Source organism: Tasmannia lanceolata, unplaced genomic scaffold (assembly GCF_043159265.1).
Source record: "Tasmannia lanceolata isolate RefF3 unplaced genomic scaffold, GAP_Taslan_0.1 ptg000008l, whole genome shotgun sequence".
Taxonomy (NCBI): Eukaryota; Viridiplantae; Streptophyta; class Magnoliopsida; order Canellales; family Winteraceae; genus Tasmannia; species Tasmannia lanceolata.
In genome coordinates this window covers 26,041,285-26,051,182 of record NW_027518685.1, presented here as the reverse complement: position 1 = coordinate 26,051,182, position 9,898 = coordinate 26,041,285, and the positions used below count along the sequence as shown (strand labels likewise).

Genomic DNA, 9,898 nt, shown 5'->3' with positions numbered 1-9,898 from the left:
AAGGGGTAAAATTGACCAATTTCAATTTGAATTTTGGAATTTGTAGGGTTCATGCCTCTTCCTGTCTTCTTTCACATGTTTCACGAGAAGACACTATTGTCTTTTATTTTCCAAATGGGATTCCCGATTTGCTAGCAACCTTCCATAATGGTTTGTTTGGTTCCTTTTTTTTGAGAAAAATAGTAGGGAATGTAATTCTACTAATTCGCTGAAGGGTGTTTGGTAGGGAATTTAGCAAAATTGGGGAGTTTGACCGCCGGGGATGTGTTTGGCCAATTTAGCAAAATTGGGGAGTTTGACCACCGGGGATGTCGGGCGCTTGTCGGTGACGTGGAACCCTCAAAATTCGCCGGATGAATTTCTCCGAATCGAAGAAAAAATAGGAGAAATTCTCAGGCAAATTCTTTTTTCCCGTAATTGTCATAACTTTTTAATTTTCATTGTAGTTTTTTCAGTAATTGTCATATGTTATTAAATCCTATTGGTATTTTTCCTACTTTGCTTCCATTTTTCCGTAATTTTTCATTTAAAACTTAGTACTTATGCTATTTTACTATTTTTTTTCTTAATGATTACTATTTTTGCTATTTTATGTTTTTGCTAGCAACCTTTGCCCCATGTGCCAATCTTTGCACCAAAGGATGGGCCACAAGCCGAGAAGTGGCTTCGGAGAATGTGGCTAGCAAATTTCTATACAAAAAAAGGGAAATGTTATCAGCACTACTGTTTTTCGATGAGGGCACTCTCACTTTATTAAAAGTACGGTATGGCCCACACCATAGGATGATCCAAACCGTCCATTAGATGGGCCATAGCCTAAATAGGTTATGCCCCAAAAATCCTTTCCATAGGCTGATCCTAACCCTCCAATCTGAATGTAGGGTTGATCCTACATTCAGAGGGTTAGAATCAACCTATGGAAATAATTTTGGGGCATAACCTATTTAGGCTATGGACCATCTAATGGACGGTTTGGATCATCCTATGGTGCGGGCCATACCGTACTTTTAATAAAGTGAGGAGTGCCCTCATAAAAAAACAGTAGTGCTGATAACATTTCCCCAAAAAATTCTTAAAAATACGACAAAAAACCTCCTTCACATCTCCTAACGCAACCAAACTAAGTCTGGGAGATTTGCTCTCAATCTCCTCGTTGACTGATTTTCTTTTGATTTGCTTTTAATTTCCCTTTGACTTCTTCTTCTCCAAATCCTCCCAACATCTACCAACATCCAAACAGAGCATAAGTAATTAGTTTTAGGGAAATGTTATCAGCACTACTGTATTTTGATGAGGGCGCTCCTCACTTTATTAAAAGTACGGTATGGCCCGCACCATAGGATGATCCAAACTGTCCATTAGATGGGCCACAGCCTAAATAGGTTTCAGATCGGAGGGTAGGATCAACCTATGGAAATGATTTTTGGGGCACAGTCTATTTAGGATGTGGCCCATCTAATGGACGGTTTGGATCATCCTATGGTGCGGGCCATACAGTACTTTTAATAAAGTGAGGAGTGCCCTCAACAAAATACAATAGTGCTGATAACATTTCCCTAGTTTTAATACATGTTGATTACTCTAACTCAGCTGAGCCGACTCGCAACTCACGTGTAAAATGGCAATGCTATTCCGCACTGGTGTCCCTTGGAAAATTTTCAAACTATCTCAAATGACTACTTAATTATGATTTGATTTGTCCAGGGACCCCTTAATCACAAATCAACATCTTCTATGGCCCCTTAATTAAGAGTTAATACCACTTACCATCATTAAGCCTTTGTCGGCGTCTTTTTTCGGGACACCATTGTGACTTAAAACCCGTGTTTCAGTGTTTCTCTAGTAGACTTTTAACCTATTATATTGTGATTGGTATATAGGGAGCTCTATTCGTTCTCCCAACATAATTACGAGCTTCCCATTCTTCATTCTCATTTTTTTCATTCTCTTCCTAGAACTTGAGGAAATGGCCGGGTTCAAGAATACGGCCTAGTTGTCCAGGGGAAGTAGCTTTGCAACTTTCCTCGAAAACAAGGAAAATTTTGCTTTGGGAAAAAAATTTATATGGAAAATCGAAAATTCATTTTTCGTGGAAAAAATTCCAAGAAAAACTGTCCTTGCATCCAAACAGCTGGAGAGAGAGAGACCACTTAAAGTGGTAGCGATGATTCTTAACTTTTGAGTGGATTTATGTCGGTCTAATTATGAGGGGTGTGGGTCCCTCACCTATCCTCCCTCTACTTTCACTAGGAAGAAATATGTCTTAAATTAGTTGCCCAAGATTCTGTCTCCATGTAGAGTGTCCATATCAATTTCCACTTCAGCAGACTCTTATTTAATTTATCTTTCTATGGAAAGATGCTGCAGCCTGCAGGCATAAACGTAGTACCCAGATTCTTCTTTATTTAGCAGATTAGCTTTGCAATAGGTGATGGTATTTTCACCCCCTCCTGCAGTACTTGCACACCCCCTGATAACCTGATTTGCCATAAAGTTGCCCACTTTTCACGTCAAATCAGGTATAAGGGTGGTGGGAAAGTAATGAAAGGGGGGGTTGAAAATATCATCTCCCTTGCAATATAGTATTTGTAAAAAGGTTATTGATATTAGCTCTACCTTTGTTTTGATAATTGCATTAACTCACTTTGTCTTTTCTTTTTAATTGGCTTCTAAGAGCTTTTTGGGAATTGTAATAACCTTTGGCAGCTGGTTAAATAAATAAAAGACAAAGTTAGTTATTGCAAGTATCAGAATGTGGTCGTTCCAATATCAACATCCTCTGTAAAATACTTTATCAGAAAAAGTAGGACAGGATGTCATTCCATCATCACATCAAACAAAGATTTCCAAATATAGGAGGAAAGATGTGATCGTCAAAATGCACAAAAAATCACTACCGCACTGAATACATGAAAAATGACAATATATTATAGGGAAATGATATATTCCCCTATTTTCTTCCCCAGGCCACCCCCTTATAGTCTAACAGAGTAATCATTAATACACTACAGGGGGTGGATCGGGGAAGAAAAGGGGACGAATATATCACTTATCTATATTATATCAAAAGGAAGTGAAGGTTAAGCTTCAGACACCCTATGAGTGCATGCTAGCAAAGTTGTGAGGTAGAACGCACTTCCACTTCAAATCCAATCGTGAAATTCAAAATCATATTGACAATAAACCATACAAAATCATATTGATAAATTAACCCACCTCCACTTGAAAAATTTGACCGTTGCCTTCAAATCCATTGAGCTTACTGTTTTGGGATTGTCTTTTTCTTTGTTCCGACTAACTGTGGTAACATTTAAAGTTTAGTGTACATGAAGATCACGTTGAGCTATATAAACTATAGTAGTCCCATGTCCAAGGCTCCTCTAGCAGGAATCCGGAGTCGGCTCCGGCCGGCAACCACGACGAAGAATAGTAAAACCCGTCGGTCAAAGGGGTCAATTCGCTGGTGCCGAGGAAAAGATCCGGAAGGTTGAAAAGCGTGTCATCATCATTGGTTGATGGAGAATTCGAAGACGCACGTGTGTCATCTGACCCGGAAATCGCACTCGGGGAGTGGGAAATTGGCGGCTCGGCTAAGCTCGGCTCGGGTTCGCAGCTTCTCGGCTTCCCGAAAGTGGATGCCGCGGCTTTGGCTGCCGCAGCTTGGATGTCTTTTGGGGAAGCCGTGGCTGGGCGTGGGAGCTCTCGAGCCAGCTCGGGGAAATTGAGATAAGCGGCTTGGCCTTTGATCGTGAGCGCGGCCACGTCATGGGCTCGAGCTGCCATTTCGGGTGTCGAGAAAGTCCCAAGCCAAATCCTCGACTTTTTTCTCGGCTCCCGGATTTCCGACACCCATTTCCCCCAATTACGCATTCTTACTCCACGGTACGTCGGGTGCTTCCCGTCGGTGCCACCCCTTTGTCGCTTTTTGGCCCCATTCGCGTCCGATTCCGACAACTGCTCGGAGTTTCTATGCAGAGTCACATGGGGACTTTTCAAAATTTTGCCGGATTCCGGCGAGGCGCCTTGTCCAAAACAACTAATAGGAGAGGAGGAAGAGAAGCATGAAGAGGAGAAAGAAGTATTAGCTTCACATTCTATAATGGGTGCTTCTTCTGCTTCTTTCATTGCCAACAGGCTTTGGTATAGTTGGAGAAAATTGAAGTGCTACATATATTCAAGAGTTGGCCTTTTTATTATTCTTCAATGGGAAGTAATATATTCGCCCCCTTTCTTCCCCGGGCCACCCCCTCTAGTGTATTAATGAGTACTTGTCTTACACTGCAAGGGGTTGTCACAGGGAAGAAAAGTGGGCAAATATATCATTTCCCTTCTTCAATGGGCCCTGCAGTATTTCTTGTCACCAAAGCTAACGTTGCTTTTGAATGGCTTCCACATCATCTCTACAGTACTTTTTGCTTGGTATTCTTCTTTTTTTTTCTTGTCATTACACTTAAATATGAATAGAAAAGGCATTTTTCATGTGTATATTGGCGTTAATGTAAGATTTCTACCCTTCCAAAAAGAATAGTCTCACTTCAAACCATGTAGTTCAAATGAGAGCTGGCTTTGGGCCCCAGATGTCTAACTCACACTGTTCAACTGCTCTACTTGGTTGCAGATTGTTACGCTAGAGATGGGTTGTGGGTCATTTGGGTTGTTGAATTCCTTGTCTCTTTTATTGTCCTTATACTCATGCATTTCACAACTCCTAGATAGGTGGTGTAATTATCAATTTCTTTAATAGAAACAAAAATGTTAGATATCAAATCCTATGGGGGTAACTAGTCCATAGGATTCCAAGAGGTGGGGACAGTGATCCCTGGAGAATTCCCCAAGAAAATTAAAGGGATTTGCTAGGCAATTTTGAGGAAAGCCATTTCTCCGCTCACTTTTGCATGAGAGAACAGCCACAGAGGCTCACTTTTTTTAAGCAGATTTTGTCTTCTCCTGCAAAAGTGAGCAATGAAATGGCTTTGAGCAAAATTTGGAGAAATTATGATCAATGTGGGCACACTTGTTACAGACAAATAACATTCAATGTGGGTCCACTCGGGGCTAGAGACTAAGACAGCTAATAAAATACTTCCAATGCATGATTAAGAATTGAAAATTGAGTCACCATCACATTGTCTTGTTATTATCTCAAACTTGTACGGCGATAATCGCTATTAGGATAATCCAATAGTCACCTTACACTATAGGCCCCACAGGCAATTTCGCAGAAAGTCATTTTGATTTCGTGGCTCACGTTGGCAAGAGAAAACAGACACCTCAGATTAATTAAATGAATAAGACAAAATCTGCTAAAAAATTGAGCCCACGTTGAGGTTCTCTGCTGTAGAAGTGAGCCGCAAAATGACTTTCCGCGAAATTGCCTAGCAAATCCCATGGTTAAAATGGTGCACCAAAAGCCCATGGATCAACATAACCAATCAAAATAGCGTGTGCCTCATTGAGCAAGCAAGATAATCTGCGATGAAGTTGGCTGTAGACTGGGCGGCATGGTATGAGAGCGATGGTTTTAAAAGATTAGATTAGTTCAAAGAAAAAAACAATTGCTTATGGCCCATCTTATATCTAATCACAAATCATTAAGGAGTAAAAAATATTTTAATTATGTATTTCTTTTAAACTCAGAATTTTTCTAGGTATCTCAGTCTGCAATAAGAAAGATAGAAGACGAGGTCATGTCGCATAGCCGTTGAACCTCAACAAGCTCGGGGGAAAAAAAAGCCACAGAAGTAATAAGGAGCAAAATAATATTATGTGGCTTATGTTGTTCTACTAACATCCTTGGCCCATGCTATGCATAGCTGTAAAATAATGGGACCCCACCCTATGGATGGGCTTGGGTGGAGATCGTGGAACCCACCTCATCAAAACGTGAGATAAAATGGTGGGCCCCGCCCAATGCGTGGGTTTGAGCCGCGTTGATGGTGTAAAATGGAGATCGATGAGGGCCAATCATGGGTCTAAAATGGAGGGCTCCACATGTGTTTTTGGGTAGAGATGGTGGGCCGCACTATACCAAAATATGAAGTGTATGAAAAATCCTCGTAGAAAAAATTCAAGTAATTTTTTTGTAAAAAAAATTCCAATAAAAGTTTTCCCTGAGAAGAAAATGAATGACACGGGAAAGAAACACGTTTAGTATATATTATACATGGCGGTGTATGGACTCCTTTCCCACAATATACCCATTTGACCACAGACGACCGCTCCAAAACCTTCCTTTGTTTCCTCTTAATGAGCCTAGAAATTAATTTCTTAATTATTAAAAAGGGATAATTACATTTACACCCCCTGTAGTTTCTGACATATCCACTTCCACCCCTATAGTTTAAAACGTGACAAATACACCCCTGTAGTTTCAATCTGTTTAAGGTTTGCCCCCTCAGCTGAAGGTTCGTCCATAGATTGAAGGGTTAGGATGATCCGATGGAGCTGATTTTTTGGGCACACCCTATCTATGTCAGGACCCATCAAATGAACGCTTTGGATCATCCAAATAATGTGGGCCCATACCCGAATCCAAATACTACCAAACGCTTTGGATTCGGGTATGGGCCCACATTATTTGGATGATCCAAAGCTGGTCCTGACATAGATAAGGTGTGCCCAAAAAATCAGCTCCATCGGATCATCCTAACCCTTCAATCTATGGAGGAACCTTCAACTGAGGGGGCAAACCTTAAACAAATTGAAACTACAGGAGTGTATTTGTCACGTTTTAAACCATAGGGGTGGAAGTAGATGTGTCAGAAACTAGAGGGGGTGTAAATGTAATTATCCCTATTAAAAATTGTATCGCCTACACTTAGTCTTACCCTAGTCGTTTTTTTTTTATGGGTAAGGCCTAGTCGTTTTTGTTTAAACTAATAAGAAAATGAAAGACATGGGAAAGAAACACGTTTAGTATGGACTCCTTTCCCACAATATACCCATTTGACCACAGACGACCGCTCCAAAACCTTCCTTTGTTTACTCTTAATGAACCTGGAAATTAATTTCTTAATTATTAAAAATTGTATCGCCTACACTGAGTCTTACCCTAGTCGTTTTTTTTTTTATGGGTAAGCCCTAGTCGTTTTTGTTTATACTAATAATGCTGGATTCACATGATCATCAGTGTAAATTTTTTAAATTTATTGACCCTAAGAAAAGTTCATCTAGCTTCATATCAAAGCCATACAATTAATTTAATCAATACTTGTGCTTGATTTGCTTAAAATAATCGCTTAATGGAAGATCAACTTGGCTTCATCGTTTAGATAATTTCAGGTAGGGTCTCAATATTTGATTTCCGAGCGATCTTGGCAGCATATGGGGTCGAGATTGAAGGAGGGACCTGCGTTAGTAGTACCAATAGAGATGTGGGCCACTCTACCCAGGGTAAATGTATCGGTTCTTGGCAGAATTAGCTATCGATGGAGGGTAGGGTACCCCAGGGACAGAGTCACTCCCCCTAATGACTAAAGGGAAGGTGTATATAGTAATTGGAGTCATCAAAGTGGTGGGTCCACAAAATACATTATAGATCACCCTTTTCTCTATTAAAAGTTGCTAAATCCACAACTTCCTCAAAAGGTAGCTAGGGTTATTATCAAGTGCTCTAAGTAATGTTTAAAAGAAGGTTTGTAACTTTTAGATATCTCAAAATAGAGAGCACTTGCAGTAATCAAATTTTAAAAAATGTCTTGGGAGGTTTGGAAGAATAGTAGACATACCAAATGAGGTAAACATATAATTAAAGAAGAAAGAGGAAAACCAGAGGAAGCTGGTATTGCCACCCACTTGTTTTGGTCTTTGCCACCCATCTCTTTTATCTAGAAAAATCTCCATAAAAAGAGAGATGGGTTCTAATCAATGAAAAAGTTATTGTGAAATGCATTTAAAACGAAAAGGAAAGAGGAACTGAGATTGAGTATGTGATGGAATGTCTGTAGGTATCTACAGTAAAAAAGCAAAAGTTTGGGAAGATGACAAGGAAAAACATGTGGAAAACCTTGTGGTTATTTTTAGGATTTGATGTTAGAAAGGACTCTATAAGGGTGGCCCACATTGCCCTCTTAGATTAATTGGGAAATGATATTGCCCGCGGGTGGGAAGATGACAAGGATAAACATGTGTAAAGCGTTCTGGTTATGTACTTATGTGGCATTTTAGGATTTAATTTTCCAAAAGGACTCTATAAGTGTGGCTCACATTGCCCTCTTTAGCCCCCCTAGTTGGGACAGCCTCCTCTGGTGTAAAAGAGTAGTCATAAATACACTAGAGGGGGCTGTTCCAGGTAAAAAAAATGGCTAAATATATCACTTCCTGATTAATTAGAGATTAGTGTTTTCTAAACTAAAGTTTTAAGGCAATTAAGGTTTAATCCCTATTAGAGTCCATAATTAGAAAGAGGAGTAGTGCATGGGAGACCTGACCCCAATCCCGGTTTATGAATATGAGTGTTAGCTTAATGGCATCAACACTTTTAAAAAGAAAAAAAGTGATTTTTGGGTTTTTCCTTGGGTGATCCCTGATCTACCAAGGCCAAGCTCAAGATTCCATTGATTTGAGCATCCAGACTTGGTTGGATTGAAAGATGATTCAAGTAATCAAAGCATTATATGCTTAGATCTTTATCAATAAGGAGAATCTAAACCATTGATGTATTATTATTATTTTTTGTATGTATTGATCTTACAGCTCAGAGTCTGCATGGCATGAGCACGAACCACAATAAATGGTTTCAATTTTAAAGAAGAGGCTGTTTCACCTCCGGTCTGGACTAAGTGTGTCGTCTAGAAATCAGCCTTTGATATTACTAAAGGACATGGTTTTCAATATTAGCCCCTCACAAACTTGGATTAGAAGCTATGAGGAGATTGGAGCATTACAAGCAGAACCAAAGCCAAGAGGAGATCTCTCTAAAAAACAACTTCAGCATCCTTGCAAAGATGGATCAAGAAGAGAATTCCTCCCGCAACTCAATCAGAGACTCAGAGCTGGAAGAGAAAGAATCGGCTTCAGAAGATGAAGAAATTGAAGATGAATCAGACACGGATGGAAACCTTTCATCTGAAACAGCCTCAGAAACAGAGTACTTGGAAGAGAGTCAAGTTAAAAAATCAGAAAACTCCTTCAATATCTCAACAAAGTATACCTTAGAAGGTCCCAAAGAAGCTTTAAGGAAGAAAGTAACATCCAGTCAATTTAATCCCAGTGTGGCAAGAGGATAGTAAAGAAGAGGGGGTCCATAATTGGAGAAATCCAACAAATCATGCCAGAAAGTTCCAAAGAAAACTTGGCCAAGCCGCTCCCAAAGACCCAATACACTCCCATAAAATTAGTCGTTTATGTAACTCATAGGTATTGAGCAGTTCAATTTCCTAGGTTCAGAGTGCTTCTATCTTGAGTTATGAATCTCCCTCCCTGGTGTATTTCAAATAAAGGTTTGTGCCCAAGTATGTATCATTTTCCAATTTGGCTCCCCGCCAAACCACAGCTTACCCCCATCAAGAAAAAACACTTGGATTAGAATACTGGTGAAATGACTTAACAAACAAGGAAACTATACTCTCTCCCTCTCAATTCATCTTTCTTTCTTAGGAGGAAACCAAATGACATTGAGATCACCTTGATCTGATGACCGTTGATTTTTGTTGTGTTTTAACTTACGAATGAGATGTCGGCCACTTCATAATGGTCTACAATATCAACGGTCATGATCTTACAAACATGACACCTGTTACCCTTACGTAGGGCATAAAAATTGCCTTCTACCATTGATATTGTAGGACCCACATGGTCTCAGGGCATTCCAGAACAGGCCGCATCCCATGCATGTGATAAACGACTACAAAAATCGATAGTTATAACTTGGCTAATGTTTTGATAATGACACTACCTC

General features: G+C 39.8%; 1 pseudogene; it reads right to left on the bottom strand.

Annotated features, from left to right (window-relative positions):
- Positions 1-3,136: 3,136 nt before the first annotated feature.
- Positions 3,137-4,307, bottom strand: LOC143883500 (ethylene-responsive transcription factor ERF039 pseudogene; annotated as a pseudogene).
- Positions 4,308-9,898: the final 5,591 nt, after the last annotated feature.